This window comes from Leopardus geoffroyi, chromosome C1 (genome assembly GCF_018350155.1).
Source record: "Leopardus geoffroyi isolate Oge1 chromosome C1, O.geoffroyi_Oge1_pat1.0, whole genome shotgun sequence".
NCBI lineage: Eukaryota > Metazoa > Chordata > Mammalia > Carnivora > Felidae > Leopardus > Leopardus geoffroyi.
This window is the reverse complement of record NC_059328.1, coordinates 133,227,686-133,252,717: the sequence shown is the minus strand read 5'-3', so window position 1 is coordinate 133,252,717 and position 25,032 is coordinate 133,227,686. Positions and strand designations below refer to the sequence as shown.

General features: G+C 35.3%; 1 protein-coding gene across 4 annotated transcripts in view; it reads left to right on the top strand.

The window, feature by feature from the left end:
• The window catches only part of LRP1B (LDL receptor related protein 1B), a 1,910,230-nt gene that overhangs the window by 330,135 nt on the left and 1,555,063 nt on the right, over positions 1-25,032 (top strand). The gene's annotated exons all lie outside the window — the stretch shown is intronic.

Sequence of the window (25,032 nt, the reverse complement as noted above, 5' to 3'; positions counted from 1 at the left end):
CAGACACCATGAACAACCATGGTGTCTCAATCCTCCCACTTTTGTCATGGAATAACATTTCTACTGCTTTTGGACACCTTTCCCCAGATCTCATATTATTCCTTTAAACTCCGTATGCTCAAAGCAGAATTCATTGTCTTTCTCACTGAATTTTCCTCCCCTATCTCCCTTATTTAATGTGTATCCACTCAGGAAGACACTTGCGTCAGATATACCTCTGTGTCCTGCAGTCTTTTTATACTGATCCATCTGGTGCCATCCATTTTACCTCAGAAATGGCCACTTTGTTTCTTTCTCTCCTTTCTTTTCGTTGTCTGAGTTTAGACCCTCTTTGTTATATGGCTAAGAAGATATTATAGATACTTTCTTAATTAGTTTGTCTATGTGAGATTTTCTATCTCTGACTCATTATCCAAGCTACTGACTGAGGTCGCCTTCCATAGCATAATGAGATGCTTCTTCTTTAAAACACTGTTTAAGGGGCGCCTGGGTGGCTCAGTTGGTTAAGCGTCCGACTTCAGCTCAGGTCATGATCTCACGGCTTGTGAGTTCGAGCCCCGCGTCGGGCTGTGTGCTGACAGCTCAGAGCCTGGAGCCTCTTCAGATTCTGTGTCTTTCACTCTCTCTCTGCCCCTCCCCTGCTCGCACGCTGTCTCTCTCTCTGTCTCTCAAAAATAAATAAACATTAGAAAATAAATAAATAAATAAAACACTGTTTAAAACCTTCGTTAAAATATTCAGTATCTTCCCCCTACTGACAAAGTGTAGTCCAGACACTTGAGCACATTAACTACATACAGCCTTTCAAGAAATAATTGCACAATCACTGTCCAGCCATATTTTTAAACTCCCTATCAGGCACCCTATAATAAAGTAGCCCTGGACTACATACATGGTGGACAGATTGTGTGGCTTTTATCTGTATGCCTTTTATTTAAGTTATTTATTCTTCCTGAAATACCCTTTCTTTTCCTAATCCTCTCTGAGTGGTAAATACCACTTGTTCCAACATTCTCTTCTATGCCTGGGAAATCCATATCTATCCTTGAAGCCCTATTAAGGATATTCTCTTTTGAGAATTGCCTTATCTCATTCTGCCTTCGTCTACTCTTGAAGTAAGGGAACGGTACTTCCTCTTTTTCTTCTTAGACCCTTGTGCCTATTTCTCTTAAAATAAACATTCATTATTTTTTTCCAGTAATATTTATTGAATCTGTATTATGTGCTAGGAGCCAGTATAGCTAGGAGATACAACAGTGTCATTTCTAGTCTAATGACTTTGCTCTGGGACACTTGCATTGTCATTTTTAGTTTATGCTTAATCCTTTATCTAAATTGTTGTTGTCTTGAGGTCCATCAGGTTTGTGTGAGTGTAGGGAAGACAATTGACTCCAAAAAAGTTATACGAATTTTTATCAGTTAATGAATATAGTATTCCTTTCACTCTGTCACTGTTTTACTCTGAAATATTTTTGATGAGACTCTTCCTGTAATATTCATATTGCATTGAATCTACTTCTTCATGAGGCCCCAAAATATATTCATTGTCCTATCACTTCCTGAATTGTGACAAAGAACAAACTTAAGCTAGTAACATACTGTAAGTCAGACAAATTTTTGTTTAAGTTTAAGTTTAAGTTCTAGAGACAATGTCTAACCTGATATTTTTTATACTTCATCAAAAAATTAAATACTTTTAGAGAGGAAGATATTTATATACTTAATGGTGCAAGACTAAATACAGAGGAAGAAATTACATATATATTAAATTATTATCATTTAATTGACTTAGTGGAGCTACCTTATTTGATTTAACTGGAACAGCATAAAGAATAATAATAATCAAGAAACCTTATTAATTAAGTATTTTAGTATGTGCATCTTGCTTTTTCTTCAAGACATTCTGTTTTCTTTTTAGGGAGAGAATTTTTGCCCATATTTAAAGACATGATTGAAATTCAAAATAATATTTGTATTAAAATTACGTATATAAAATTTGTGGGAGAATATTGAGATGATGTAAAAAAAACACTCAGCATTTTTTCCTAGAGTTGTGAAATTAAAGGTAATTTTTAAAATATTTATTTATTTTTAAGAGAGAGAGAGCATGAGCAGGGGAGGAGCAGAGAGAGAGGGGGACAGAGGATCTGAAGTGGGCTCCGTGCTGTGCTGACACAAGCGAGCTCAATGTGGGGCTCAAACTCAGGAGCTGTGAGATCATGACCTGAGCTGGTCAGACACTCAACCGACTGAGCTACCCAGGTGCCCCAAAAAGCACTGTTTTTAAATGCCTGGCTTAATTCATTTTCATAATAAAAATAGAAAAAAAACTTTTAATTTGAATGAATGATTGCAAGTTTGTTTCCACAGTCTTAACTATATACATTTTATTTGATTTCATGGAGGGAAAACAAGAAAACAAGTCTTGGTAGCTGAAATATAGTATATCTTTACTATTATTTAGATCCAGTATGTTTTTTGAAAATTGCATGAGGATTCTTGTTTTATGGCATTTGAATGTCTCTATGACTGTGATTCTACCAGGGAGTCTAGTGGTGTCAGAATGATTGGACTGTTTGATTGCATTGTCAAAATAGTCAACACAGTAATTCCAATTTAACCAAACAGCACAACCTTTTCAAGTTCCAGAAAGACCATTTGGATGAAAGAAAATTGGTATTTTTGTGAAAGACTATATTGCCGTCCACTTGTCTCTATTTACATGCTACTGCTTTCATTTGCCTATTCACTCCTTTTATATAAGTCATTTGTTCACTTAACAAATTGTGTGTGTATGTGTGTGTGTGTGTGTGTGTGTGTGTGTGCGTGCGCAAATAATTATTGCCCACCAATTGCAACCATTTTTATGGCAATTTCAGCTGTCAGAATTTGATTTGAAAGAAAACTATAATTGTGAAAATGGATTAGTTCTTAAGGAAGAGAAATAAACCAGAGAAAAAGGATTTGTTTTTTAATTTTAGCAATAGTCATTCTAATAGCACTCTCAATAGAGGTTGTTATTCCCTGTAAAAGTAATGTGGACAAGAAAATCCTGGTCAAGAACAGAAGAGCATATGAGAACAGAGAAAAGAATTAGTGTAAGCATAGAATGAGACTTTACCACTGGTCATTGTGCCAGTCCCATCAAGTGACTGTTGGCCAAATATTACCAGGGCAGAGAGTCCTTGAACCAGGGGAAAAACGAGAAGACTTAGGATTCCTTGTACAGTGTTTTGACAAATGTAATCATGGATACTGTTTTCAGCTAACCAAAGTTAAAACACTTTAAAGGAATGCAGATATAAATCTAAATTTTTTTACAGTAAATAATAATAATATCTTTCATTTTTTGAGTGCTGCCAGTGTGCATGCCACATACTGTGTTAATGATTACTATATCATTTTATATAATTTTCACAATGCAACCCTGAAATGTATACTCTTATTCCTGTTTTATACATGAGAGAACTGATTTATGGGAAATGTAAATAACTTTACTGAAGCCATAAAAATTTCCCAGTATGTCTGATTCCAAATATTTTTCATTACTTCAGTTTCTTTATTCCAATAACTACTTACTGAGTTTATATAAATTTGGCAAGGAATGATGAATAAGACAGAGCTCCTGCCTTCACTTAGCCTTATAGTCTAGGGAGAAGGAGAACTGAACAAGGTATGAAAGGAAACATTAATATCATCAGAGTAGAAATACAGAGAGTCATTGCAAAGCACAGTAGTCAGCTGTCCTGAAATATCTGACTTTTAAATTGAAACATAAGGTAGATCTGATATAAGAAATGGGTGAGGAGAGAAAAGTGGTGCAAGCAGAAGGTACAGAATCAGTCAAGAAACTGAGGCAAGGAAATACATGTAGTGAAAGACCAAAAAATAAATCAGTTTGGGCTGGATCCCAGAGTTTGCAGGGGGAGGAGGTGAATGGTGAACAAAGGTTCAATCCTGGAGAGCCTATATATATAGGCATATATATATATATATATATATATATATATATATATATATATATACCTATACATATATACACTGTGTTTACTGAAATCATAAATTTTATGGTAAATGTAAGTTTTTGAAGAATGTAAGCAATGATTTAAAATTATTAGATGTATTCTAAAAGTGGATCACACCTGGAAAATGAATTGGAGAAAAACAAAGCTTAATGCAGAAAGAGGCAAGAGATACTCATAACTTGGACTGAAATTCCAATCAAAATGGAAGAAGAGATGATACTCTAGTGCCATGTAGGAAATAGAAAATAAAATTACCATAATTCAATGATTCATCTGATGTGTGAGTTGACTGAGAAGCAGAGGTTTAGAAACAGCCCTATGTCCCGGACTAGAAATAATAATAGAATGTGGGTGAAATTTCAACTTCTAAGAATACACTTCTTGGTCTGTCTCCCCAGTACCAAACCAAGTAGATATATATAGTTAAAACTGTGAAAATAAAGTTTGAGCAATGGGTTAATGGTGGTACTTACTACTGAGAAAGGTGAGAAAAGAGATGAGAATGAGTCAGGTGTTGGGGTGACTAAGCATTTTTGGAGTCTGATTTCAGCGAATCGAGTGCACAGTATATTTAATTTGTGTTTAGTGAGATAATTTATGTGTGATTCACAGTCACTTCTATGGATAGTTATTTGTAACCACTGTAGTGTATGTTTGGCTTCCAATCATTGTGTTGATATATCCAACATCATGATAAATGAGTGCAGAGCTAAGGGGCATATCACTATATGAGTGTGCTTAATGACATTTGAAGTATGTAGGTAGTACAAAACAAGAAACTAGTCAATGGAAAATTATTCCAAATCTTAGAGCTCATATATAAGGTATATAGAGGTGACCCCAAATTTGACAACCATGCACTTTCCATGCGCCATGGTGCTTTCAATAATAAGTGACAAAATTTAAAGAAACTTTTTAAGCTGATGATGATTTAAAATTTTTATCAAATATTCAAGAGAAAAGTATGGATTCACATTATATTCTTTCTGTAGAAAATATGATTATTGGGGCACCTGAATGACTCAGTCGGTTGTGTCTGACTTCAGCTCAGGTCATGATCTCGCAGTTTGAGAGTTCAAGCCCCGTGTTGGGATCTGTGCTGACGGCTCAGAGCCTGGAACTTGCTTCAGATTCTGTGTCTCCTCCTCTCTCTGCCCCTCCCCTGCTCATACTCTGTGTCTCTCTGCCTCTCAGTAAATAAACGTCAAAAAAAAATATGATTGTAAAGATGAATAAAATATCTAGCTGAAATAAAAAAAAACAAGGAGAAAAGGTACTTATTATAGAGGTATGTTACTGAGTTAATTAGTGAAAACATTGTGTTAGTTTTCAAGTTCATTGATGTTTTAACATATATAAATTTTTTAAAATTTGTAACATATTATAATTTCTTTCACATTTTAAATATATATTTTTATACATAATTTTGCATTTGTAATTTTATATTCTTTTCCTTAAAGAATGTCCCCAAACATTAATAACCTAGAGCCCACACCGTTTGGATATGCCTCTAGTGGGAGCTAATGACAAAATGCCATCTGTAAGGAAAAAAATGAGAGAAGAATCAAAGGCGAGAGGCTGATATTTTCCTCAGTGGTGTATGAGACCAAGATGGGATTCCCCATTAACAAGAGATATGGTTATCCCAAACTAAGATATAGTACTCACTGTAACACATGTGTCAGGTTGCTTAGATTATGGTGAGGAAGAGATATTCTTTAAATTATAGGTCTCATTTACATGAAGACATGATTTAATATTAACAAGGGCACGTAGATATTCTGGGTTAGAGGTTCTCAAACTTTAAAGTGCCTAAAGAATACCTAAAGAACTTTATAAAATTCTGATTTTTGCACTCTTATCTCCAAAAGTTCTAATCAGGAACCGGGATTTGCTTTTGTTTAGCCCACACCCCAGGTGTCTTTAACGCAGACATCCCCCAAACAACTTTGTTGACTATTGATTTGGGGCCAGTATGGATTTCCAGGATGTACTGTTTGGGGTATCTTTTCTTAAAATCCCCCCTCCCCTACACTTTTGAGTGGCTAACATAGATTTATATTGCTAAACATGAAATGTCTGTGGAAAACAAAAAAGCATCTAAACACCACAATACACTATTATAATAAAGAGTATGTATAATATGGAGACATAATGGGATTATCTACGTATAAATAACTGGATTTGTTATATGTCAAGATGAATGGTTTTGGCTTTAGAAGCCTCAGAAATCAGTTATGGTGCTAAAAAAAGAGAGAGAGAAATCAAATCACATAGAAATCAGTGTCTAATTTCAATGATTTAATACATTTATTAGATGCATTTAGTATGCTTTGAAGAAGTCACCTCAGGATACATCTTCTTATTCTCAAAACTAATTTTTGAGAATATGCCTGCAACAAATATCTTAAAATTGAATTAAGAACCTTTGACATGTTATTTTTTAAATCAACTTTAATGAGGCATGATTTTTTATTGTCAGATTATTCTGACTATAAAAAAATAGTGCCTACTTTTAATCTTTGAATATGCAAATTAATTTTTTGAAATGAACAAAAATAACAGAGTAACATTGAGAGATAAGATAGGTAGAAGTCAGTGGCTCAGAAACAAGACCAGGATATTTTATAATGAAATTAATGTATTTAAATGAGGCAAATGTAGTAAATTTTTACTAAAGGGAATTTCAAAAGAAAAGAGAGTCAAACTAAGATTCATCCAGTGCATGTGCCTACAGAGTACAATACTTAGATACAAGAGCTCCAGGAGGATTTTAAAGTTGTCCTTAGCTGAAACTTGTTTTCTAGATGAGGAATTCAGGACCAAGGCCCTGGAGTCATTTGCCCAGGAGGGAAGCATCAAGATACATCTGGGAACCCAGTGTTCTGACTTCTAACCTGTATAGTTTTCTATTTTGCTTTCATTTCCACTAACCTTTTGTGGGATGGGATGTATTAAACTCTTGATTTTTGAATTCATATCAGTGTAAGAATTCACTGAGCTCATATTTTCAATCCTTATTTGAGCTAATGAACCATTTGTGCAGGTGTTATCTACACTTAAATTTACAGATTGCCCCACCAAAGGAGCTGTCAGACTTTGGGTAGGAGTAAGGTAAGGGAAGCACATCTAGCTCTATGTGTAATGAAAAGTAGCATAAATAGACAAATATTTTAAAGGAGAAGATAAAACACTTTGGGTTACTGTATGTATTTATAAGAATCTTAGCATGTAGTCTGATTGGGTGATATGCTGAGAGAAGGAATGATGCTTTGTCTATTCCAGGATATAGATATCAGTTAGTAGATTCAATTAACTTTTTGCGGGGTGCGCCTGGGTGGCTCAGTCGGTTAAGCCTCTGACTTTTGATTTTGGCCTGTGGCACGATCTCACAGATCATGAGATTGAGCCCCATGTCGGGCTCTGTGCTGATAGCACAGAGCCTGCTTAAGATTCTCTCTCTCTCCCTCTTTCTCTCCCTATCTCTCTCTCTGACACTGCCTTACTTGCCACACTCTCCAGCTCTCAAAATAAATAAATAAACACTAAAAAATTTAACTTCTTGATCTCTCAAATAAGAAAGCTGGGAGGTAGTGAAGTTGGAAATGAAAAAAGAAAAAAAAAATAGCAAGGAAAAGAATGCCGGCTACCAGTCCACTGGAAGTGACTCCTGTTACTAAAATCAGTATTTTTATTCTATTTTCCTCACTGAGCACTCAGGTGAGGAATGGAGAAATTTCCAAAATTGCACAAATTTCATCAGCAAAGGAACACTTATAGTTTATTATGTCAATTAAGCATATAATATGATTTTAAATAAATGATAAATGAATAAAATGTGGATTTTGGTTCAGATTTTTGACTTTCAGTCTATTTTGCTGACATTCAGTGCAATATTTTGCTGCCACTCTTGGTAGCATCCTTTTGTATATTGTCTATAATATTTAGTATATTCTAGCTGCCCATGAAGGAACTGAAAATTCTTTTTTTCAGTTTTTTAAATTTGTAAATTTGTAAACTGAATTACAATCCTGCTACCATTTAAATATTGATAAGTGTGTTACTCTCTTTTCTGTGTTTTTCCTCATTAAATTTTTTAAATAATTCTTTTACCATGATTAATTAATCTATTCATTAAAGAATGTCTAAGACATATAATGATATTTACAAAATTGTGTTCAGAATTCATATCAAAGAAACCACAAATACCCTTTGGAAACAAGAGCATGAATGTATATAATGAATAGTAATTAACAGGTAGATAATTAAAAACATGATGAGATATTGTGTTAATATACCTACTTTTAAATTGTAATAATTGGAATCCATTTAGTCTTCTTTGAATATAGAACATAGTTGGGGAAGCTAAAAACTTAACAAATATGAGATGGCAGGTTCTTGTATATATATTTTAAGTCTTTGTTGTCCAAATGTTAACTTGTTCTTAAGTTTAATTCATTTTTTAATATATTTTAAAGTAGCTTAAACATTTAAGTACTTCAGAAAAGTTATTTAATCTAGTGGAATATATCAACTTTAATTGTATAGTTGTCAGGACTTATTCATAGTTAACATCAGTAAAAGACCAGAGTCCTTAAAATTTGTTTGTTTTCCTCATGTTTGCCTACACTTTTATCTTCCCAATCATCTGCTAATAGTCTCTCAAAAGATATATATTATCTCAAAAGGTATGTATTATCTCAAAAGATATATATATATATATATATATGTGTGTGTGTGTATATATATATATATCTTTGCTCATTCTTAAGAAGAATATCCTCATCCATTACAATGTTATGAAATTGCAGCAATTCAGTCACATCTTCAGACTCCACTTCTAATTCTAGTTCTCTTGCTATTTCCACCACATCTGTAGTTAATTCCTACAGTGAAGTGTTGAACCTTTCAAAGTCATCCAGGAGGATTGGAATCAACTTCTTCCAAACTCCTGCTAATGTTAATATATTGATCTCTTTCTACAGATCAAAAATGTTATTAATGTCATCTAGAATGGTGAATGCTTTCCAGAAGGATTTTGACTGACTTTGCCCCGACCCAGCAGAAAAATTATTTTCTATAGCAGCTATAGCTTTATGAAATGTATTTCTTAAATAATAAGACTTGAAAGCCAAAATTACTCCTTGATCCATGGGCTGTAGAATGGATGTTGTGTTAGCAAGCATGAAACATTAATCTCATTGTACATCTCCACAGAGCTCTTGGGTGACCACCAGGTACATTGTCAAATGAGCAGTAATGTTTTGAAAGGAATTTTTTTTTTCTGAGTAGGTCTCAACAGTGGCTTAAACTATTCAGTAAACCATATAGTAAGCACATGTGTTGTTATTCAGGCTTTGTTGTTCCATTTGTAGAACACAGACAACATAGATTTAGCGTAATTTTCAAGGGCCCATGGATTTTTGGAATGTAAATGAGCAGACTTGAACTTCAAGGCATCAGCTACATTAGCCCCTAACAAGACAGTCAGTTTATCTTTTGAAGGTTTGAAGGCAGTCATTGACTTCTCCTTTCTAGCCACAAAAATCATACATGACATCCTCTTCCAAAAAGGGCTATTTTGTCTACATAAAATATCTGTTAGTTAGTGTAGCCACCTTCATTATTAATTAATGATCTTAGCCAGATCTTCTGGATAACTTGCTGCAGCTTCTACTTCAGCACTTGCTTCACCTTTTACTTTAATATTTTGGGGATGTCTTTTTTCCTCAAACCTCATGAACCAACCTTGGCTGGCTTTAGATTTTGCTTCTGCAGTGTCCTCACCTCTCTCAGCCTTTGGGCTTTTCTCTGGTTTAGGCTTGGACTTAATGGAATGTTGGAGCTGGTTTGATCTTCTCTCCAGTCCACTAAAACCTTCTCCGTATCAGCATTAAGGCTGTTTTTCTTTTTTATCATTTATGTGTACACTGGAATAGCACTTTTACTTTCCTTCAGGAACTTTTCCTTTGCAATGCATCAGGGGCGCCTGGGTGGCTCAGTTGGTTAAGCGTCTGACTTCGGCACAGGTCATGATCTCATGGTCCGTGAGTTTGAGCCTCGCGTCAGGCTCTGGTGCTGATGGCTCGGAGACTGGAACCTGGTTCAGATTCTGTGTCTCCCTCTCTCTTTGCCCCTAACCCACTTGCATTCTGTCTCTGTCTCTCTCAAAACTGAATAAACATTAAAACTGGTCAACCAAACAGCAAACTGGCTGATCACTTCTGCAAAATGATTATTCAACAAAGGAACTTTAAACCACAGGATTGCATAGGTAGTTCATTCTTCTTATGGCAAATCTGGAGCTGTCTTTCTGGGAAGGATGCTGCATCTTAAGAGTACAGCTTAAGGATGAGGTCACAACTCACTTAAAACTCATATTTCCTGAAAAACGGGCAAGCACCAGGATGTCCACGCTTCATGGAATTTTTCCAAGTTCTATTATCATGGGGTCTCTTAAAATTAACAAGCTTTTGAAAATGGTCAGAAAATATGCAGAATATGTTTGAGGTCAAAAGAAATAGAAATATCACAATGATACAATCTCTTGTACTGACATTCAAAAACAATAAGAAGTATAGTTTAGGGTGTGGGGAAAAAAGTAAGGTTGGGGGCTTACTTTGACACTATATTTGGAGGGCAGTGCAAGAAGGGGAGGGGCAGAGATAGAGGGAGACAGAATCCCAAGCAGAATCCCTGATGTGGGGCTCCAATTCATGAACCTTGAGATTATGACCTTAGCAGAAATAAAGAGTTGGATGCTTAACCGACTGAGCCACCCAGGTGCCCTATCACGAAGTATTTTTGAGTAAAACCAAAAAGAACAATATTTTGAATATTTAAAAAAATCCAACAATTTATATGTATAGAAAAACCAACAGAAACATTTTTAAAAGTAGTTGCAGTTATTGTCTATGAGTGGTGAACTTCAGAATATTTGATTTTTGTCCCTTTATTATCTTCCATTTTGTTTTGTTTTACTTAAATATAACTTGTGTAATTATAATATCACCAACATTTGAATGATAGAAAATAATAACAGTCTAATACAGAGTCAGGTAATATGATTTAATACATGTTTTGTTAAATTATATTGTTTGTCAGTAATTTCTTAATTTGGGGGAAAAATGTAAAATCATTGGCATAATGTGAGAACATGTATGCATTTATATCTCTTCCTGAAAACATTATGAGGCTTGATTTATATTCCTTTTGGCCCCCATGGCTACCTTTTCTAATTTCCTATTAACATTAAAATGTTACATTAGACCTTTCCTTTTGATAGAGTAATAATTACTTTCACAAGGATTCATTTAAATTCTCATGACATGTGTCTTCTGCAGAGAAGTACTTAATTATCTCTGTTACTTATAGTTATGTTTAGGAAACCCATTGAACTTTCATTCATATTTCACAATTATCCAAATAACATAAGCCCGCCTAGCTGGGACCTCTGTCCTCTACCACATTAACTAATAAAGATGCTCTTCTCATTTGATGGTTTGGGGTTTAGACATATATCTACAAAAGGGTAACCATTCTATGAAAACCACTATCTCGCCATATTTTAATTTCCCCCCAGAGGACTTTCATACATTTTAAGTATTAGTTTGATGATGGAGATAAAATACAAGGAGCTGGAAAGTTCATTTATTCCATGCTTTTGATTGTGGAGAATACTAAAGAAGGAAATTCTTGATAATATCCAACCTTTTGTGTTCTTAATATTCAGTCTTTTCATCTGTGGTACACCTTCATGATTGCCTCTATCTCCACAAATGCCTTCTTTTTTATTTTTTATTCACAAAGCTGTAAATAAATTATAAACAAAGGTTCATTCTTTCTAGGGACAGTTGCTGCCTTTATAGATCTGAGACTCAAACACATGGAATTTTAGGTATCAGCCAGAACTTGGGTAAGGTTTGAGAAGAAGGAAGCACTGAGGCCTATTTTGGAAGTGCAAATTGGGTGCAAAGTCACAACATTTAAAAAGAGGATGAATACCAATGGTTTATATGACTTCCAGGTAGATTTTTAGTGCAACATCTGTAGTGCCTGCACATGTATGTGTGGAATGTTTGGGGCTGTTGCAATGACTGAAGGCACTGCTGGCATTTAATTTCTAGAAGTCAGTGATGCTAAATATACTCACAGTGCAAAAATTGTTGCTCTCAAAATGCCAGTAATCTCCAAACTGAGAAAAAACTCCTTTAGTGGTAATGAGAGCAGCTTTGTGTCAGTCAGATGAGTATTTGTGTTCTACTTCCTAGTTGGGTAATATTAACCCCAACTTTCTAAACAGTCTCGTATCTGATTCGTTGAACATAAATAACAAGTTTTTGTGAGTATTAAATAAAATAGCTAGATTGTTTATTTTAGTATGTGGCAGATAGTGTGCATTCAATGACTATTGCCATTTATAGTATTATTATCTTCCCCACAAGAAAGTCTTTTTTTTTTTTTTTTAATTTTTTTTCAACGTTTATTTATTTTTGGGACAGAGAGAGACAGAGCATGAACGGGGGAGGGGCAGAGAGAGAGGGAGATACAGAATCGAAAACAGGCTCCAGGCTCTGAGCCATCAGCCCAGAGCCTGACGCGGGGCTCGAACTCCCGGACCGCGAGATCGTGACCTGGCTGAAGTCGGACGCTTAACCGACTGCGCCACCCAGGCGCCCCAAGAAAGTCTTTTAAAAAATGTATCAACTTAAAATAACAAAAAGTCAAGGGTGCCTGGCTCAGTCATTTAAGCATCCAACTTTGGTTCAGGTCATGATCTCATAGTCTGTGGGTTTGAGCCCTGCGTCGGGCTCTGTGCTGACAGCTCAGAGCCTGAAGCCTGCTTTCAGATTCTGTGTTTCCCTCTCTCTCTGCTCCTCCGCTGCTCGTGCTTTGCCTCTCTCTGTCTCTCAAAAATGAATAAACATTAAAATTATTTTTAAAAAATAACAAAAAATAAGAAGGCTTACTGCATGAAGAACATATTAAAATATTGACTGCACTCAAGTCAAACAATGTGAATATTCACCCTATTTTCCAGGCTATCTTTGACACATAAACTAAACTTCAGCCATAGGAATCACTTGGTGTTCCAGTAATATACCGTGTGTTCCCTGTATGATCTTCCTTTTGTTTGGAATGTTATTCTCCCACCTAGTGAGCTTGGCAATCTCACTTTTTTATATTAAAATGACTTTAACATACCTTTTTTGAGGGGAACTTCCCTGATACCTGTATCAGTTTCTTCTGGTTGGTAGTGAAATTATGCAACATGCCATGGCCAAGTAATAAGGATATTTGTTGCATAACATGACAAAATGTGTAGAGATCCATGGGATGGAGTGCAGAGGCACCTCAGGGTAGTCCAACACTATCTTCTAAAACCTAGTGATGAATGTCTTTCTGCTATTGTCATCCTCACTGTGTTAGCCTTTGTCCTCAGGCTTATTTATCCTCATGCTCTGATTATGGCTGTGGCTGCTTCAGATTTCAAATGCTGACAACCTAAAGCAATGCAGAAAGCTCTTCCTCTCCTCCTCTCAAGTCTTTTTTTTTTTTTTTTTCTTTTTAATAGAAAGAAAATGGTTTCCTGGGAAAGTCTTAGCAGACTCTCAACCTTGGTTGTCACTGATGAACTCTAGGACACGTGTCCATGCCCTCGCCACAAGGGAGACAGGGAAAGCAAGCAAATGGTTTTCCCTGCCTCTACAGTGGGATATGGGGTTTTTCAAAAGTGGTAAAAGTAGCTGTTGGGTAGGTCACAAAAAAGGTTTCCTGCCTGCCTTCTCTGCATCTCTGCTGCAGCTGTCTACAGCACAACTCTCAGGTGTCCACAGCACAAGTTCCTCCATTTGCAATGCTTTTCCAATACCCTCCACACCTATATTAACACTTATTTCACATTACTGTAAATATTTCTACATTTGCCTCCCCCTCAGCAACTTATGGGTAGAAATCCTGTTGTCTTCATCGTTATATTCCTATTTTGGTTCACCATAAATGAGTACTAATTAAATGAGTAAGTTTAAAGTCTTTTAAAATAGGAAACAAGAAATTATCGTTGAGAAATATATTTTAAAATCAAAGTTGGAACTTGAGATAAGTGAAATTTTAGTCTCTGAAGAGCCCTTAATGGTTAAAACACAGCATAACAGATAGGAGATATTGCATCATCCCCGAAAGAGCCAAAGCCTAACCATCTGCTTCATATCTCACTAAGCCTAGAGATGAGAAAAAAGATGTGAATTTTGGTACCCCCTGGGAGATTGGAAGAGGATCACACAGGATTTAGAGAATAGAACTTGCAAGGAAATGTCAATAATTTAGGCTTTTTCTTTTACATTTACGAAGGAGACCTGTCAAAATTTTCCCTTTCCTTAACAATGTAGTGTATGAAATAACTCTGCAGATTCATTTCACAGGGCTTTTGAGAAAGGGCAGGTAAAAAGGAAATAGAACATTTCTACTGAAATTTCAGAAAAGAACACTGAACTGCAAAGCTTTAGTCCAATGATAATAAAAAGTGGAGTCGACCATGTTGAATGTATCAGTTTTATTCCACTGAAAAATACAACCTTTGTCTCTTGTTAAATAAAAGACAATGTTTTTACTTTGGTACTTTTTTGTTTTTTTCTTGATAAAAAAAGCAGTTCTACGCTGAGTGTGTTACAATTTTCCATATCACTTCCTGAGGAAAAACAGAACAAAACAAAACAACAACAACAAGGAGGCTAAGAATATTTAAATGATCAAGGTAACAACAAAACAAAACAAAAAACAAAACAAAACCAACTTTCTGAAAATTAAATGTCAAATTGGATTTGAAATGTTTACAGAGATACTTTTCATTTGTTCATTATGATAGAAATGATAAATGAGCAAAGCTTCTTCTGAAGATAATGTACTTCTTTAAATTTCCAATTTTTTTTTTAATTTTTTTTTTTCAACGTTTATTTATTTTTGGGACAGAGAGAGACAGAGCATGAACGGGGGAGGGGCAGAGAGAGAGGGAGACACAGAATCGGAAACAGGCTCCAGGCTCTGAGCCATCAGGCCAGAGCCCGACGCGGGGCTCGAACTCACGGACCGCGAGATTGTGACCTGGCTGAAGTCGGACGCCCAACTGACTGCGCCACCCAGGCGCCCCTTTAAATTTCCAATTTTGTCCTGGTTTTACATAAGGTGTTTTGTAAATACAAATTGCCATTTGCAGCACCAAAACCACTTGGCGTTTAATAAGGCATAGGGTGATTGCAAATTTGGTAGCCAGCAGAAAACATAAAAATATACAATTCAGTTACAATTTTCTCATAATACAAATATATCACATTTTGGCATTTTCTCATCTCATGAGAATAAAAACATGCATGCGCACACACACACACACACACACACACACTCTTCCTAATTCATATATTTCCCAGAGATGGCATTTACTTGAGCATTTATACTGTATTTTTCATAAAGTCTTGTCATGTGTTTCTAGTTATTATTGTTGGCCTTAGTCCTGTCATTTGACATCAAGGAGGAGAGGCATTTTACTTAAGCAGGTAGCATTGAAATGAACAGAACGCAACTTAGGAGAAAATGGCCTTAAAGTAATGGTAAAGTACCTGACAGCTTGGCTAATCAGACTTGAAAAAAAGTGATGTTTGGGTTGTGAGATGTAATGGTTCTAGTATTAGTTTCCTATTGCTATTGTAACAAATTATTGCAAACTCAGTGGGTTAAAGCAACACAGTTTTTCTTATCTTGCAGTCATGGCGGTCAGAAGCCTAAATCCTGTCCTTAGGACTGACTGAGTCTTTATGCAGTCTTTGGATGAAAATCTGTTTCCTTGCCTTTTTCAGCTTCTAGAGGCTGTCCCACATTGCTTGGTGTGGGACATCAGATCGTTCCAACTTGTGTTTCTGTTTTCGCATCTTCTCTCCTCTCTGACTTCCCTTTTATAAAAACTCTAAAGATTTCATTGGGCTCACATGGATAATCCAGGCTAGTCTCCCTACCTCATGATCCTTAGCTTAATCACATCTGCCCAGTCCCGTTTACTGTGTAAGGTGACATTTTCAGGTGTGGGAGTTAGGATATGAACATTTTTGGGGTACCATTATTCAGCCTGCCAAAGGACTCTTATTCAAACATTTGGTTTGTCTGTCTTAATCAGTCTTCGCTTCAGGGATAACAGAGTTCTACGTGGAGTTGTATGCTAATTTTAAAATACCACAATATATGTACATACTGTATGAGTGTATGTGCACATATGTCTGTACTTAGAGTAATTAAGTGTCTAAATTCTCAATAATGACTCAGCAGGACAATGGGAATTATTAACTAAAATTCATGTTATTATTGAAAGGTGGGTACTCTTGTAAAAAGTTCAGGAAAGAAAAAAGAAGTAAAAACCAATGAATTACTGAAGTGGCGGTTAGTAAAAGTTTATTGTGCCTACACCAAAAAGATAGTTTGCAAACTGAGAGTTGTATTCCATGTGGAATGAGGCTTAGAGCTATATTGTTATAAAGCGGCTTATATAGTATGGAGGCAAGGACTATTCTTCACAGTGATTGTTTACAATATTATGATTTTCTTAAATATAAGGTAATTGGTTAGCGGTTACCTCATATCCATTTTGGGGAACAATTTAAGTTTTGCTTAAATTTTCAGAGGCATAAGCAAGAAGTGACCCGAGTCAAATTAGTCTCCTTTGTCTTGCCTCACAAATAAGCTAAATTAAGCTTTGCTTGTATGACTAAAGTAGTTTGTCTGTTCAGGGAATTTTCAAGTCTGGTCTCTTGTTTGATTTTAGCACTCTTCATTACTAACTGTCCCTCTAATTTAAGCTTGGGCAGATTGTTAAGATGGATTTAAGAAAGACAAATGATACTATGAATTATATAGTCTTATAGTGTATAATATGGTTTATTTTTAATCAACCAGGCTTTTTGTGGAGGAAAACTAAGTACTTGGTAAAATTAAACTGCCAGGTTTGACCATTTTTGACTAACCTTTCTTCACACAAACCTTCTTAATATAATCCAAATATATTTTCCTATTTCTATTAAACATAGACTTAAAATGATGAGTTACATTTTATGTTACACTTACAAAGATGGTATTTTTAAAAGAATTATCTTAAAAAATACCACTATCATAATATATTTGGCTAAGTTAGCATTGCATAACCAGGTATTGTAAAAGTGTAATTTTCAGTATAGTCTTTAAGAGACTCTGGAGGATAACACTGAATCTCTCTCAAGTTTGATTTTTAGTTTTCATGGATGCTTTAATTTCATATGGTATAAACTTCAGTATTCAGGTTATTTTATTTTAACCAGGGGATAACTTCGTTTTAATTTTGGTGATTAACTAAATAAAGCTATTTATCATTTTGATAATAAAATATAAAACACAGTATTGCTTTGTTTTTTATCCCCCACCCTTTATCCAAAAAAAAAAAAAAAAAAAAGAAACAAACAAAGAAAGAAAGACAGAAAGAAAGAAAGAATTATTCTTTTCAGAAAATGTGAGATTTTTCCATTAAAGTCACCTTGTTGGGGCAAATATAAAGTCTTAAGACAGAACCTTCAGCCCCCCAGGAGCTCATTACCAGTAGCTACAATACATACAGTAAAATACAATAGGAGCTTTTTGGATGGAGTGTTATAGAACTGGTGATGGAGGACGAAAAAAGTTTCTTGGGGAAGTTTCGATTAAAGGAGGTAAAATGTCATTGACTTTAGAGGAGAGACTAGAATTTCATTGTACGGGAAAGGGCATTCCAAGCAAAGCAATAAAACAGTAAAGACACATAAAAGTATATATTTAGGGAAAGTGAATAGAAGAGCATAGAGAACTAAAAGTGTTTGTTGGACCAAGGATGGATAGTAGAGGAAAGCATTGAAGAAGGAATACTTTTGCCATATTATGAAAAAACAATTCGTATGGAATTCTAAAGGATTTTTCTTCATCTATATATGCACATTTTTCTGGAGAAGGGGTAAATATAAAGGCAAAAGATTTAAGGTACTTCCTAATAACTCGATAACTAACACCACTCCTTTAATTTTACATGAGCTTAATCAAAATTTGAAGTTGAGTTAGTAATACTAGTAATATCTGTAATACAGTAAGAATTTCTGTAGATCTCTACAAGAATTCTATTCTTCTGGTAATGGAATCATTGCTTCTTATGTGGGAAGAAAGGAAATGTAGCTATATTTCTCTTTTAGCAATTATAGATGGTATATTATTAACCATTATATGACTGTCAGTGATGAGATATATAGATATACTAGATTTAGTAGATATACTAAATAAATATTTATGATGTTAACTAACTTCTGAAAATCTAAGTCACGGACCTTCCCTAATGCTTAGCTAGTGCAGGAGGTTGTAGCAATTCTTTAACTTAGCTAGGATCAATATTGCATTCCTCAGGAATTTAGCTGTTGAATGGGTGCTACCCTTCCTTTTACCTTTAATATGCAGTTACCAGAGTTCATCATTTATACTTCCTTTAAAATGTTTTTAGTGTTTATTCATTTTTGAGACAGAGACAGAGCATAAGCAGGGGAGGGGCAGAGAGAGGGAGACACAGAATCCAAAACAGCCTTCAGGCTCTGAGCTGTCAGCACAGAGCCCAACGCAGGCCTGGAACCCATGAGCTGTGAGATCATGACCTGAGCCGAGGTCAGACATTTAACCGACTGAGCCACCCAGGCGCCCCTATCCTTCCTTTAAATTTCGCCATAATGTCCTATTGTGCATTTAGTAGGCAATTATCTTTTTTTTTTGTAAACTAACATTCTCATTAGTATTTAAATAGCAAGTCAACATCTAAGGGAAATGGCATCACATTATTATAAATTAATCATGGTGAAAAACTCAAGGAGCTGGAGTCTACATAATTTTTTCAATAGATGCCTATTGGGGGATATTAGTTTTAGTATTTGACTGTGATACTTCCTGTCTTTTTAAAAGATAAAAAATGGTTCATTGTGACATTAAAATGAGGAAATACAAATTAGATAAGTCTGTGGCAACTCATGTATCTAAAATCTTTTGTTTAAGACCATCTACATGCAACTTCCAAAAATGTTACTCTTAATTTTTATTAAAATGAGCAATTATATGCTTTCATATAAATGTAGCAAGATTATCATACTAATCTAGGGTGCATCCAAACTTAGTAAAAGTCTATAGGCTATGGTTGTCCTAATCTTTTCATGTCTTTTTATTGCAAGAGACTATTATTATAAAGAGATAGACATGGTCCTAGCTTTGATCTTCTTCCTTAGGGATGTAAGTGAAACTGCCTACACATTCTCATAAGCTTCTTGTTTTAATTACAGTGTATAACAGTACCTTTCATACAATATGAAGATATTTAAAATAAGATTAGTTTGAATATCTCAGAAGTGTGGCATGAAGCATTAAATAGGATAAGTGGAAAATACATATATACACAGAACATATTTAGCTTCTGATTCAAGGAACTCAATCCGGTGGATATCTTTTAAAATAATCACCTTGAAGTAGTGAACATTCATTCCTTTGGATCATATAATCATTGCTTTTAAAAACCAACCTTGAAATGGAATATCTGGTTGAAAAATAAATAGGTGAGTTGTAGAAAGCTATTCTTAACTGCTACTTCTTAGAGAGATAATATAAACCTGTCCTCAAAATTGCAACAGTACAAGTTGTCTTTCAAGGTTGGATCTTTCTTAGAAGCTGATAACACAGGCTCATTAGGTAAATCCCCGTAAGTCTGTCTTACTCCTAATACGTATCTATTTTGAATTAGGATGGATTTGGGTACATATCTATACATGTGAATATGTATTGAGGGTGGTTTGCATATTTTCCCAAGGGATTTTCTCCTGAGATTTTCCCCAAGGGATTATTCTGTATCTGTGTTCAATGTAGGTGAACGTTTGGACATTAATACAACACAAAATGAACAAAACATGATAATTGTCAACTGCACACTTTTCAGCCTTAGCTGGATCCTCATCGCTGTTAGAAAGAAATCCTTTCACAAATTCCTAGTTGAGTCCTGCTCCAACTCCCTCAGCAGTTATCCTAAATCTTTACCACTTTTTCCAGTTCCATCCTTTGCAAATTGTAAAAAAAATAATCTTGCTTTTCAGTTCTTTGAGAAAACACAACCAGGCAAGAAAGCAGCTTCCTACCAGGTAATTACTTATCTATTTCATGTCTATTTCATTTCTCTCTCCTTTCTTCCTCTGGGCAGGTGCTCCTACTAGTGTTTAGGTTCTTATTCCAGCCACATGAGTTCTCCTTGGGAAACTGTTCCACTTCCACATCCTTGGGCTCCAGTCTCTCTTCCTTCAGTGGCATCTTTTCCTCAGCCTACACATTTGCTCCATCTTTTCAGAACTCATCGTATTGAGTGTTGTCACAGTGACCCCCTTCCTCATTACAATTCTTGAAATTTCACATGGTTTTAGTGAAACTCCTTTTCCTTTGCCTTTCTCCTTTTGTATCTCTGGATAAACTTTCTGTCACCTCTGTCCCCTTGCCTGACCTACTCCTATTTCTTTCCCTCTACCCGTTTCCCCCCACCTCACTTAAATTTCATCTACATCTATTCCTACAGTTTTTTGCTCTTTCCTTTAAAGCTCCAGTTCTGTTCCATGTTTCCAGTTTTGATTATTCTCCTAAATTTCAGACTTAAAATGCATCTCTGCCTGATGCATATTTATTCTTGAATCTCCTACAAGCATCTCATACTCATTATATTCAAAAGCTGTTGAGAAGTTCTACATTTAGGGTCAAAGATCTGAACTTAAGATTCTGACATTTAATGAGATGGCGAGCAGGATATTTGACTTCAGTTTCCTCATCAAACACTGTCTTGAAACTCTATTTCACCGATATATTTATCCACCAACCATCCCTTCTCATATACATTATTGCAATAACACCCTAATTGATCCCCTTGTTTCCACCTTCACTTCACTGAAGTTTTTTCTCAACACAGTAGTCAGAATTATACTTTAAAACAGTAAGTTATATCATCTCTTTATTCAGAACCTTCCAACAGTTTGTCGTCTTGACTTTTAATAAAAATCAAGCTTTCCTGTGTCCTCCTCAACCCTGTATATACTGATTCCTTGCCCCAACTCTTTCTACTCTCTCTTTTTCTCCAGCTATTCTGACTTCCTCAGTATTCCTTAAATTTTACTGGACACCCTCCTGCCTCAGGTCCATAGTATATGACTCTTACTACATTACCTTTTATTCAAATGGATGTCACCCTCCCCTTCATTTCAAATGTCATTGTCTGCGATGTATTGCTGACCACCTTATTTAAAATTGTAGGGGCGCCTGGGTGGCGCAGTCGGTTAAGCGTCCGACTTCAGCCAGGTCACGATCTCGCGGTCCGTGAGTTCGAGCCCCGCGTCGGGCTCTGGGCTGATGGCTCAGAGCCTGGAGCCTGTTTCCGATTCTGTGTCTCCCTCTCTCTCTGCCCCTCCCCCGTTCATGCTCTGTCTCTCTCTGTCCCAAAAATGAATAAACGTTGAAAAAAAAAAAAAAGATAACATTTAAAATTGTACATCCATATCCCCAGCCTCCAATTCTTAATCCCCTTCTCTGTTTTATTTTTCTCCATAAAGTTTTATCTTCTTATGTATTATACACATAACTCATTTATTTTGTTTTTGTTTCTATCCTGCCACTATTAATATAAGCTTCATGATGCCAAGGATTTCTACTTAAAAAAAAAAGTTATCTTCAGTGCCTAGAGCATAGTAGAAACTCATTAGTGATTGTTGACTAAGTAAATGAATGAAAAAATTAAGATTGGGGGAGGGGAGAATGGAAGTGTTTTTGAGGTAAAAAAAAAAAAACACTATAAAATACTTATTATTCCCTCTGTTATACCTATTATTATTATCCCACTGCCTGCATGACCAGGGCCATGTATACATTACTTTTTTTGTTAATATCCATATGTTTTATTTTGGTTTTGAGATGCCATCCAATTAATTTTTGAGGCTATTCACTTGGAGAAATATTTGAGCCTTTCAACCATTTGGTCACCAGTTATTAATTCTTACATCACTTGGAGCAGAGTCTCCATTTTAGTTCCCAGTACTTTAGTCCAATCATCTGGAGCTTTTCTCTAGACAATTGCAAGAGTGTCCTGACAGATGACTTTGTCGCATATATTATCATAAATAGCCTTTCTTAAGTACTTTTGTATGACTTCAAATTATTTACAAAACATTTCCTATGATAATCAAAGTCCTTCATTACTGACTCTGACCTATGTTTTGAGATACTACTTCCAACACCCTAAATAGTTCTTTATGGCTCTTTTTTGTTTCTTTATACTTTCAATAAGTACTTATTGATTATTTACTGAGTCAGGAATTATACAATGGCATTTAGCAAGGCACCATCTCTTTTCCCTTATTCTCATAGCAATTTGTTATAGTTTGGGAGGAAAGAAAGTGGGAAACAGTCTAGCATCTCAACATCATAAATCAAATGCAGAGTAGCTATAGGTACAAAGAACATCCATTCTGATTTTTCTGGAAGAAATTTGGTTTATACCTGTTTCCCAGTATAATTTTTTTTTTAATTTTTTTTTTCAACGTTTATTTATTTTTGGGACAGAGAGAGACAGAGCATGAACGGGAGAGGGGCAGAGAGAGAGGGAGACACAGAAGCGGAAACAGGCTCCAGGCTCTGAGCCATCAGCCCAGAGCCCGACGCGGGGCTCGAACTCACGGACCGCGAGATCGCGACCTGGCTGAAGTCGGACGCTTAACCGACTGCGCCACCCAGGCGCCCCTCCCAGTATAATTCTTAATAAGCCTTCCTTAATCTTCAGAACTCTCCCAGTTTGGTGACAAATTATGTGGTCTCTTTTTCTATAAGCAAAACAATGTGAATTTTATCCCATGCTCTTTTCCTATATAAAAGTTATGTGGTAGTCTAAAGCAAAACATATATTCTCCTCCTCTAGCTTTGGAACGTACTTATACATATGGTGGGGGGGAAAAAAAACAACAGTTTTATAACCTGAATGTCATTCCAATTTTAGCAATTGTTTTTGTTTCAAATGGATTTTAATAATTAGTGCCTTACAATCAAAAAGAATGAAACCTTCCCATTTGCAACCACGTGGATGGAACTAGAGGGTATTAGGCTAAGCAAAATTAGAGAAAGACAAATATCATATATATGACTTCACTCATATGTGGAGTTTAAGATACAAAGCAGATGAACATAAGGGAAGGGAAGGAAAAGTAGTATAAAAACAGAGAGGGGAACAAAACATATGAGGCTCTTAAATACAGAAAACAAACTGAGGGTTGCTGGAGGGGTTGGGGGTGGGGGGATGGGCTAAATGGGTAAGGGGCATTAAGGAAGACACTTGTTGCTAACTATGCTCACTAACTTGGATGTAAATAAATAAATACATAAATAATTTTTTTGTTTTTAAAGAAAAAGTGATTAGTGCCTTGGACATATTTTTACTCTACTCCTTGTCTGGAATATCTTATATTTACTCTCTATTTATCTAAGTCCTACCCATTTTTAAAGTACATCTTCAAACTGTTCTTTGCTTTTGTCTCCATCTCTATGACTCTTTTAGCAGTCATTTTCTATATCATTTATTTGGCAACTTTTTGTATACACTAAGTACTTTTTTCCTCCGGAAACTGTTGGCACAAGTAGTCTGCTGGATCCTCAAAGCCAAAGATCGTGACTTCTACATTTTTGTAGCAACAGTTCGAGCTAAATACAGAGTATGCTCAATTAAGTTAATCTTAAACAAGTTATGATAACAGTGGTAATAAGTGTGATATTGACGGTAGATTTGTTGAAAAATATAATATGGTAAGATAAAACAATAGGAACTTTCAGGAAATATCTATAGTATGAGAATGGGAAAAATTTAATTATATACCACATCCATTGGTTAAAGATGTGTGTATGTTTGTGTATGTTTGTAATGTATATATTGAAAATTATGTGGGGGTTGGGAGGGAGAGAAAGGAAAGATATACCATATTTTATCCAACCATTGTGTGGAAAATGCACCATCATTTTGTATATTACTAGGGGAAAAATGTCAGTGAAGTTATGGTCTAATGCTTTCAAATCATTTAGAATTTTTATTTGATAACATATTGAAAGACCTACTTATTGATAGATTTTTAAAATTTTGAATCATTCCTGTATATACATAAACAAAAGTATAAGTGATATCAAATGGTTAAGATGTTCCTAACACTCTTTCACATTCAGAGATTATCGATTGTAAGAAACATTCCTATTTCAGACATTTAAAATATGTAAAAAAGTAAAAATTGTATTGAGTGGATTCACAGTGTGTAAGTAAGTATATTGCAAAAAAAAAAAAAAAAAACAAAAAACAAAACAGAAACAAAAACAAAGCAAGACATATAATAAATTTACTAGGACTTGAAGAAAGACTACAGATCCTAAATATTCTGAAGCCATAGAAGGAAAATAATGTAATTTTTGGATACAACCAATTGTAGAAACCCAAATTAGAGCAAAGCTTTACAGAAGTTTGTGGTCCGGTAGCAGAAGCTGTCATATGGGAAGTTGTAGCAAAAAAGGAAAGAGAAGAAAAAGAAAAAGAAAAAAGAAAAGAAAAGAAATATTATGATATTGGGTATTCAACTGACATGAATCCCCAGTATCAGGATGGATGACTAGGAACTGAATTCTCAGAGATGGAGTTTAAGTACAATATTTAATTTTTATTACTGATTTTTCTTTCTCTTAGAGCAGAGGAGGAAACTAAAATTTCTGTACTCAGGACTTCTGGTTTGGATCAATATCTTCTATAAAGCCCACTGTCTGTGATAGCCATATGTCTTATCCAATATGACCAGACCTCTAGTCATAAACACAAACAGAATTCTTAACTATTTTCAGAACAGAATGTGTGAGACCACAACATAGTCACTTCTATCAAAAATGTGTGCTTGAGCCA